Source organism: Gorilla gorilla, chromosome 1, assembly GCF_029281585.2.
Source record: "Gorilla gorilla gorilla isolate KB3781 chromosome 1, NHGRI_mGorGor1-v2.1_pri, whole genome shotgun sequence".
NCBI classification, from domain to species: domain Eukaryota; kingdom Metazoa; phylum Chordata; class Mammalia; order Primates; family Hominidae; genus Gorilla; species Gorilla gorilla.
In genome coordinates, this window is record NC_073224.2 from 88,588,987 (window position 1) to 88,599,937 (window position 10,951).

Sequence of the window (10,951 nt, forward strand, 5' to 3'; positions counted from 1 at the left end):
TTTCTTTCTTTCTTTTTTTTTTTTTGAGACAGAGTCTTGCTCTGTCGCCCAGGCTGGAGTGGTGCAGTGGCGCAATCTCGGCTCACTGCAACCTCCGCCTCCTGGGTTCAAGCGATTCTCCTGCCTCAGCCTCCCGAGTAGCTGGGATTACAGGTTCACGCCACCACGCCCAGCTAATTTTTGTATTTTTAGTAGAGACGGGGTTTCACCATCTTGGCCAGGCTGGTCTCAAGCTCCTGACCTCGTGATCCACCCGCCTCGGCCTCCCAAAGTACTGGGATTACAGGCGTGAGCCACCACGCCCAGCCTGCACTACATTTTCTTTATCCATTCGTCTGTTAGTGTACACTCCAGTTGCTTCCAAATCTTGGCTATTGTGAATAGTGCTGCAGCAAACATGGGAGTGCAGGTATCTCTTCAATATACTGATTTCCTTTCTTTTGAGTATATTCCTAGCAGTAGGACTGCTGGATCATAGGGTACTTCTATTTTTAGGTTTTTTGGGTTTTGTTTTGGTTTTTTTTTAACAGACGGGGTCTAGCTCTATTGCCCAGGCTGAAGTGCAGAGGCATGGTCATAGCTCTCTGCAGCCTTGACTCCCTTGGCTCAGGCAATCCTCCCACTTCAGCTTCCCTAGTAGCTGGGACTACAGGCACCACTGTACCCAGCTAATTTTTTATTTATTATTATTTTTTGTAGAGATGAGATCTCGCTATGTTGCCCAGGCTGGTCTCGAACTCCTGGGCTCCAGTGATCCTCCTGCCTCAGCCTCCCAAAGTGATGGGGTTACAGACATGATTTACCACACCCAGCCCATTTTTAGTTTTTTAAGGAATCTCCATACTGTTCTCCATAGTAAATGTACTAATTTATCATCTAAAATTTCAGCTGCTTCTAGATAGGGTAACAGACCACTAATTCACATAATCAGTCATTTGCATCTTACCCTAAGTCATGTTATAATATAATTTTCTATGAACTGGCCTTGATAGAGAAGTACCATGCCACCATTTCCAGAACTGAGGACTCACTGCTTTCCTACCTACCGTCCCAGAACATTTGTCTCTTTTCAAAATTTTTCCAGACAATATATTATGAACACATCCTCTAATAGGCATAATTTTTCTTAAATATAAAATCTAACAATTAAACCAGTTTATGACCTCCAGTCCAACAATTTATTACAGGACTCTAAGACTATAATTCTTTGATGATACAAGGAAGTAAATCTCTAGAGGTACAATTTCAAGCACACACACATTAGAGAGATATTTGGGTATTGGTGGGTATTTTCAGAGCACATGCAAGTACCATCATGCATCAACTATCTGTTCTATAAAAGTGATTGTTGGGATGGAATAACATCTGGGACTTGATGGAGGGAAGGAATTCATTTTCAGCCAAATTGGGAAAAGGATGTTAGAGCCACCATATTCAACCATCTACTATTCAAGTTGGTCAAGATTCAGTGCTGAGAACAACCAACTAACCAGTCAGTTATTAATGAGTTATTATAAAAAATGTATGTGTTCAACAAACATTTTTTGGCAACTACTATGGTGGTAGAAACTGTTTCAGGTACAGTTTATAAGGACACAGGAATGAATAAAAAAGGTAAGATCCCTTTCATCTTGGAACATGCACTGTAATATAGAAGATAGGTAATAAGTAAACAAAACTTACGATTTCAGATATTGATAGATTTTGTGCAGAACGTTCACAAATTAAGTGGAGAGGGCAAGAATATGGGGAGTGGGGAACGGACTGGCAAAGACAGAGTGATCAAAAGAGCCCTTTCTATCCCAGCACTTTGGGAGGCAGAGGCGGGTGGATCACGAGGTCAGGAGTTCGAGACCAGCCTGGCCAATGTGGTGAAACCCCGTCTTTACTAAAAACACAAAAATTAGCCGGGTGTGGTGACGTACACCTGTAGTCCCACCTACTCAGGAGGCTGAGGCAGGAGAATGGCATGAACCCGGGAGGCGGTGCTTGCAGTGATTGGAGATCGCGCCACTGCACTCCAGCCTGGGTGATAGAGCAAGACTCCGTCTCAAAAAAAAAAAAAAAGAGCCCTTTCTTTGGAGTTTGAGCCCTTTCTTTGGAGTTTACACTCAAGTAGAGATCTGCTGGTAAGAAGGAAAATCCACAAGAAAATCTGGAGGAAGAACATTCCAGGCAGAGGTAGCATCAGGTCCAGTGGAGGCAATGGGTTTGTCCCATTTTAGGAAGAATAAGAAGGCCAGTGTGGCTGGAGTGGAAGGAACTGAGAAGAGTTCAGAGCAACAGGCAAAGACTTGATCACGTACATATTGTAAGCCATACCATATCCTTTCTAAGCAATCTTATTAAATGAATGCACAATTTTTTAAAATGTCATTAAGCAGAAGCTTACCACCTCTAAACAGCTTGTGTCATTTGTGAAGCTCTAATGATAAGACTGTTCTCCCTTAAGTTAAGCTAAAATGTACTTCCTTGTTACTTATATTCTTTGGGACTGGCTTTTCCCTCTGGAGCACCATGGAAAAATCATATTCCCCCTTCCATGTGACATTTTTATTTTAAAAGTAAATAAATGCAAAGAATACCATGACATCTGGGCAATAAAATGGTGTGTATACATGGACATGGTATAGAGTGGAAGGAGTAATTAATTCTTCTGTGGAGAACAGGAGCGACTGCCAAAGGAACTGATCCCAGAACAAGGTTTTAAAGTAAAAATAAGATTTCACCAGAAGCAGACAGTCTACTTCAAGGACAAGGAACAGAAGATGCATAGGGATGAAAGCATGGAACAGCATGTATGAGTATGAGAAGTGGTAGGTGTGGAGCACAAAGACACCTTGCACCCCCTTGCAAGTTAGCTACCTCAGATGAGGTCATCCAAGTGTCTTCACATCAGAAATGATTTCATCAGAGAGAGAAGGAGCTGGGGATTACAGGATCAAGGTACTTGAAGTCCTCCCAAATCTTACTACTCCAACCATAAATTTCCCACTCTTGGCCAAATAAATGTCCTAAATTCACACAAGAAATCCACAAGCATGCGAACCTATGATGAAATTCAGCAAACTGTAGGACCACAACTGCAGCTCATTTTCTGCTATGTCAGCCATATGGCTATAAGAGGCCAGAGATATTTATAATCATCAAAGAGACTCCCTAGTTTTCTGGCTTAACATGCACTAAGCCAAATATTTAAGTTATATATTCTATTTCATTTTGTTTAGTGGTCCCCCTCCTTTTTTTTTTTTTTTTTTTTTTTTTAAGAGTCAGGGTCTCACTCTGTCACCCAGGCTGGAATGCACTGGCACAGTCATGGCTCACTGCATCCTTGAACTCCGGGGCTCAAGCGATCCTCCTGTCTTAGCATTCTGAGTAGCTGGGACTACAGGCTCACGCCACGATGCTTGGCTAATTTTTTTAAAAAGTTTGTAGAAATGGGGTCTTGCCATGTTGTCCAGGCTGATCTCCAAACTGGCCTCAAAGGATCCTCCTGCCTTGGCCTCTTGAGTCACTGGAATTACAAGCATAAGCCACCCTGCCCAGCCCTGCCCTGAAATTTTTAACATGCATACTTAACAAAGTCTGTTAATCTGTGTTACTATCCTCCTGTCAAACAACATAAGGATCTTAGAGTGTTTTAATTCTGAACACCAGTCTCACTTTCTGTTATTTTCCTCCCAGGTCTTAAAAAATCCACTCGATGACTCCCTGTTTTTAATCAGCTGTCTAAATGAAATTTTAAAAAATTCCTCAAAAGGAATTGTGCGCATCTCAAAACAAAACAGAGGAGGCAGCAGTTAGGAACCCTTGTTCTGTTCTGAAGTAGGCCACAAAGAAGAAAACTTCCTAAGAACAGTGGACGGGCTGGGTGCAGTGGCTCACACCTGTAATCCCAGCACTTTGGGAGGCCGAGGCAGGTGGATCACGAAGTCAAGAGTTCGAGACCAGCCTGGCCAACATGGTGAAACCCCCCCCCTCTCTACTAAGAATACGAAAATTGGGCGGGCAGGGTGGCGCGTGCCTGTAATCCCAGCTATTCTGGAGGCTGAGGCAGGAGAATTGCTTGAACCAGGATGCGGAGGTTGCAGTGAGCCAAGATCATGCCACTGCACTCTCCAGCCTGGGTGACAGGGCAAGACTCCATCTCGGGGAAAAAAAAAAAAAAAAAAAAGAACAGTGGATGGAAGCAGCAGATGTGTGAGATAATTAGTGGAGACCTAGGAACAGGGAGCAGCTCACAGGGAGTTGGCCTGGGGCCTAAAACAGTCTCCAGGAATTATAGGCCTGAAGAAGGCCTCAGGATCCCTCAGTTTAGTGATGATGAAACTCCTAAACACAAAAACACATTCCCTAAGGGTGTAGTACCTTAGTTGAGTTACTTTTGGTTGAAAGTGAGAGAAACTCTCTGCAAACTAGCTTTAGCAAAGCAGCCTATTCTTAAAAGAAGAGAATGATTTCAGGATTTGGAGTTACCTCTTGCTATGTGAGGAGAAAGTGAACAATCAGGCCTCAAGAGCAAAGGACTGAGGAACTGGAAAACCTGGGGTGCTGCTCAGCTGAACGCAGTCTCTCTAACTCTCTCACGGCTCCTCATCTCTCTCTTTCGTTCTCTTCTTCAATTTAGCTCTCTGCTTTCTTCTCTCTTTTTGCAGACCAGCTCTGTCAGCTTCTCTTTGTGTGTGCTTCCTGCACCCATCCAAAACACAGTTTCCTAATAGACATCTTGATAGCCATTTCTTGGTTCGCCTTTCACATTCTCAAAAGAGAGAATCTGATTGGCTCAGCTTGAGTCAGGTGTCTATCATGGCCCAATCAACCATGACTAGATTTGGTCATGCTGGTATAAGCCCATGGGGTTTTGGGGACAGTGGTTCTCAGAGGCATATGCTCCCACATCCTCAACGTCTATAACTGGCCTTTGTGCTAATTAGGGGAGAAATAAGAGGAGTTTTAATGTGGGACTGCTAGTACAGGCAAGCCCAGTGGATGGGGATAGGGCTGGCAGAAAAAGGTAATAGAGTGGAATATGAAAAGAGGAAGGAGTGGCTGAGTGTGGTGGCTCACACCTGTAATCCTAGCACTTTGGGAGGCCAAGGCAGGTGGATCACCTGAGGTCAGGGGTTCGAGACCAGCCTAGCCAACATGGCAAAACCCCTATCTCTACTAAAAATCAAAAATTAGCCGGGTGTGGTGGCACATGCCTGTAATCCCAGCTACTTGGGAGGCTGAGTCAGGAGAATCGCTTGAACCCAGGAGGTGGAGGTTGCAGTGAGCCGAGATTGCACCACTGCACTCCAGCCTGGGCGACAGAGTGAGACTCCATCTCAAAAAAAGAAAAAAGAAAAGAAAAGAGGAAGGAGAAATGGAAAAAGTTATAAAATTTAACCTGTATTTATTTTACAGTTTTTGTAGTCAAAAGCAGACCTAATGTCCACCCAGCACTCTGGCAAGGTTTGAGGACCCACAAAAGCATGGGTAAAGAGGTAAAGCAAGTATTAGGGTATTTCTGGGTAAGGTGAAACTGTAGTCAAAAGTCAAAGATAAAATTACTGTATGTAGGCTTACCAAATATGCAAAATGGGAATATCTACTTATAAGTCAGGCTTCTAGGTCTTTCATATCTGTAGTCATAATCCAATATACACTAATTTTGGATTATGAGAAATTAGGAGAATTAACACTTCTACTTTATCTTCTAAACCATTTCTTTGAATTGACAAGGAAAGTGAATTTTCAGCTGTCTGGAGAGCTGATCAGCACCCACCATGTGGCCATTTGTCATAGTGGTCCCCAGCTTATGCTGTAATTAGTTCTCTCAGAGCACTCAGCTGGGTTATAGTGGATCATCTTGGAAATCAATAGAATTGTTTATATTGATTTTTGTCTTTGATGTTATTTTTTGGCAAAGTTTTCATTACATAAACATTTTAATGCTCTGTCATATATATATATGTATATATAAATACATGTACACATTGTCAGGATAGATTTAAGTGTATGGCATGCAAAGTGGCAAAAAGAGCTGATGGGGCCAGGTGCGGTGGCTCATGCCTGTAATCCCAGCACTTTGGGAGGCCGATGTGGGCAGATCACCTGAGGTCAGGAGTTCAAGACCAGCCTGGCCAACATGGCGAAACCCCGTTTCAACTAAAAATACAAAAAAAAAAAAAAATTAGCCGGGTGTGGTGGTGCATGCCTATAGTCCCAGCTACTTCAGAGGCTGAGGCACAAGAATCGCTTGAACCCTGGAGGCAGAGGTTGCAGGGAGCCGGGATCACGCCACTGCACTCCAGCCTGGGCAACAGAGCGAGACTCTGTCTCATACAAAAATTAAAAAAAAAAAACCCAGCTAATGGAACATGAGTAAATAGGTTTATTTGAGAATCATTTATAAAGGGAAACAGCTGCACTATATCATGTTACAGTAATTAGTGTTAACTATTGAAGTAACTGTGTCTACTTTATAGAAAACTGGTGTTGTTGGTGGCAGGCACCTGTAGTCCCAGCTACTGGGGAGACTGAGGCAGGAGAATGGCGTGAACCCAGGAGGCGGAGAGCTTGTAGTGTGAGCCGAGATCGCGCCACTGCGCTCCAGCCTGGGCGACAGAGCAAGACTCTGTCTCAAACAAACAAAAAAAGAAAACTGGTGTTGTTTTAGTGTAAATGGGCATTCATTCGGGTACTCAGGAAAATATAAACATATAAAAGAGCTTGATTCAAATGTCACTTTTAAGGTTGTGAGAAAATCACTAGATAATTTCTTGTAAGACATTAGACCAGGGGTGTCCAATCTTTTGACTTCCCTGGGCCACATTAGAAGAAGAATTGTCTTGGGCCACACATAAAATACACTAACGATAGCTGATGAGCAAAAAAAAAAAAAAATCTGTGCATAAGTCTCATAATGTAATGTTTTAAGAAAGTTTATGAATTTGTGTTGGGCTGCATTCAGAGCCATCCTGGCTCATCCACATGTGGCCTGAGTGCCATGGGTTGGACAAGCTTGCATTAGACATTTAAAAATGTCTTTCATAGCAATAAACTTTAGTACAGGATAGATTTTTGTATATGTGTACTTTAATTGAGGTTACCAAAATGCCAAGCTATAAAACTTTAGGAGATGAGCAAAATATCACTACGGGAATTATTTCATCCTAATTTCTGAAGATAGAAATGAAGCAGGTGAACCAGAAATTTCTAAGATAGCTACCAGGGAAACAAAGAATAAAACAAAACCAAGCAGAACTATAATAGGAATTCATGCTCTTTCTGTCCAGCAATGTTGTATGGTCAAAATATTTTTCTTTCTTTTCCCTGCTTATTTTGGGAAGGAGAAAAAGGGTAAAAGAAACTGAGGCAATTTACATGCAAGGAATTTGAATGGGCAAACACAGTCTTTCTGAAATCATAAGCTTAAGTTCAACCCCTGGTGATAGGAACGAGCTGGTAGAGGGAGGATAAAGGAAGATGAGGACTGAGATCTAAGTGGATTCCCAAGTGGTGTCAGACCTCTCTCCTGGTGAGCAAAAGCAGGAGGCTGTTATTGCTGAAGTCAGCTGTGGGCCTGGAAGCAGAGGCCTATCACTGCAGTGTGAGTTCCATGACTGATAGGGAAAGGAATGGAAGGGAAAAGAAGGGGAAGGAAAGGTCCCAAGGAAAAGGTCCCAATGGGATATTGCTATCATGGGATGAGATCAATCAGAGCTAGCTGAGCAGAGAAGAAAAAATTAGGCTTTGGCAAGTGGATTCTTCACTTGAAATGGGAAAAGTTGGCTGTGGCTCACTCCTGTAATCCCAGCACTTTGGGAGGTGGAGGCGGACCGATCACTTGAGGTTAGGAGTTTGAGACCAGCCAGGCCAACATGGTAAAACCCCATCTCTACTAAAAATACAAAAGTTAGCTAGGCACGGTCGTGTGCGCCTGTAATCCCAGCTACTTGGGAGGCCAAGACAGGAGAAAATCCAAGCTACTTGGGAGGCTGAGGCAGGAGAATCACTTGAACCTGGCAGGCAGAGGTTGCAGTGAGCTGAGATTGCAACATTGCACTCCAGCCTGGGTGACAGAGTGAGACTCTATCTCAAAAAAGAAAAAAAAAAAAGAAATGGGAAAAGTCTAAATAGGTGTGATGGTTAATACTGAGTATCAACTTGATTGGATTGAAGGATGCAAAGTATTGCCCTGGGTGTGTCTGTGAGGGTGTTGCTAAGGGAGATTAACATTTGAGTCAGTGGGCTGGGAAAGGCAAACCCACCCTTAATCTGGGTGGGCAGAATATAAAGCAGGCAGAAAAATGTGGAAAGACTACACTGGCCTAGCCTCCCAGCCTACATCTTTCTCCCATGCTGGATGCTTCCTGCCCTCAAACATCAGATTCCAAGTTCCTCAGTTTTGGGACTCAGACTGGCTCTCCTTGCTTCTCAGCTTGCAGATGGCCTATTGTGGGACCTTGTGATCATGTGAGTTAATACCTAATAAACTCCTATATATATATAGATATATATATCCCAGCATATATATTCATATATATCTATATATCCCAGCATATATCTATATATCCCACACACACGTATATATATATGTGTGTGTGTGTGTATGTGTATATATCCTATTAGTTCTGTCCCTCTAGAGAACCATGACTAATACAATAGGGGAGGAATTTAAGTGGCTAAGCACCAGGGATATGCAGTTAGGCTGCCTAGGTTCAAATCTTGGCTCTCCATTTGCTCATTGTGATGTGACCTCTGCCAAGCCTCACTTTTTTCATTTTTCTCATTATTATTTCTAGTAATAGCATACCTCATAGTATTGTTAGGAAGATTAAATGGGATATATACAAGTCCCTAACATAGTGCCTCTCAAAGGTGCTCACTCAATACACTATCCATTAGTATTATAGAGTAGCAGCAGTGGCCTTGTGCATTCACAGTGACGCTGTTTCTCAAAGTGTGGTGCTGGAGCTGCACGTACGTTAGAATCATCTGGAATGTTTGACAAAAATCAGATTCCTGTTGCTCCACCCGGAACTGCTGATTCAGAGTCTGTAAGCATGGGATCTAATTCAAGGGTCTTTGTTTTTAACAAGGTCCTCAGACTAATCTTATATACACTCAACTTGGAGACTCTGTGGATGAAGGCAATCACAGTAGCTACTTACAAGCTGGTACATTCACCAGAGAGAGAGAGCAGAATACACTTGGGTGAAATAGGATGTCCCTACAAGTTGGTAGGCACGGTGCTTTTCTTCCGTTAGCTGTGTGTGTGTGTGTGTGTGTGCATGCACACATAAACACACATGCACTCTGAGGAGAGAAGAGCTGGAAACTGGTAATAGTCATAATGATAATGATAACTATGATTTATTGGGTACCTATTCTGTGCCAGACACCATGATAAGTGTTTTACAATTTGAGTTTAATTCTTAATATGAATAAAATTTAACTCATTCTTTTACATAAAAACATGTTATGATTTCAGATTCAGCTAACCGTATGCAGGTGAGACACCTGGATGTTACTACCATGAGAACATGACCCAGGAATCCTGCCAGTCTAGTGGCAGTTTACCCTAATTATAGCAAAGTGCGTTCAAATAATTAAAATAGCTCCTGAGGATGTCTTGCTAGGATGTTGGATGGATGGATTCTCTGCTGGACATTGAAGTCATCCATGATGATGGCAGGAAGGAAGGCAATGGTAGGCCAGGTACCAAAGCATTCAGTCAGGCTGAAGACAACAGTAAGGAGGAAACAGGCAGAGTGGTAGAGTTGGGTGATATAGGCCTCAAGTGGTGGGGGGTTATACATGGAGGCAGAAAAGCAGTGGTCCTGAAGCATCACTGTGGAGTGAGGATACCAAAACCCACTACCATCTTGGAGGTATTTGGATGAGAAAGAATAAGCTGTCTAGCTCAGGAGGGCTGTAGGGAAGCAGTCCTCAGAGGAGAGTCAGATTTCCTTAAGGTAGGAGTTTGAAAGGGCAATCCGGCAACTTAAGAATTTCTCTAATAGTTTGTTTTTCACAGGATAAGGATGCTGGAGGGTCCAGCAGATGTTTGGAAGGAAGGAAAGTGAGGAATTTGGGAAGAGCAAAAGAAAACACAGAACAGGACCTAGATGGCAAGAATGATGAATGACATGGGGGAGTAGAGGCCTGGTGGGATTTTAGGCACCAAGTTTTCAAGCAGTGCTCGGGCATAACACTGCCTCATTGGAGTTGCCCAGGTAGAGTGGAAGGCACCATGACACCAGCAGCTAATGGCTTTCTCTGTAGGTACAATGGGCCTGGGAGCACGACCTAGGTGGCTGGAGCTTACTGTATAGTTGCTGCAGCCCTACAGTGCAGGCAGAGGCCCCTTGAGATTAGAGAACTCAACAGTGAACATTGAAACTACTGTAGAAACAGGCCCAGGGGGACGGAGGCTTTGTCAATAAGCATTACATTCCTGATATTAGTAAGTGGCACCTCTAACCCATGCCATTCAGTCACCCAGTCTAGGATCCAGTGGGGGAGGGGGCACTGGTCAAGTCATCATACTCATCTGTCGATTCATCTGCTTAATAACTCTGGAATCTGTCCACCTCCCTTCATCCTATCATAACTGTGCTTCAGAGGCTCACAACTTCTCTCTGGGGTTACTACAGCAGCCTCCTAACTGTTCTCCCTATTCTCCCCTCCTCTAGTCCTTCCTCCACCCTGCAACCAGAGTGACTGTTCTGAAATACACCTGTGAGTATGTTGTGTACGAGGTTTTTTTTTTTTTATTTTTGTGGGGGGCAGGGCTTTACAACCACTTTTTTTTTTTTTTTTTTGCTACTCTTAAGGTAAAGTAGCTGGGCATGGTGTTGCATGCCTGTAGTCCCAGCTACTTGGGAAGCTTAGGCAGGAGGATCACTTGAGCCCAAGAGTTGAAGGATGCAGTGAGCTATGATTGCAACACTGAACTGCAGCC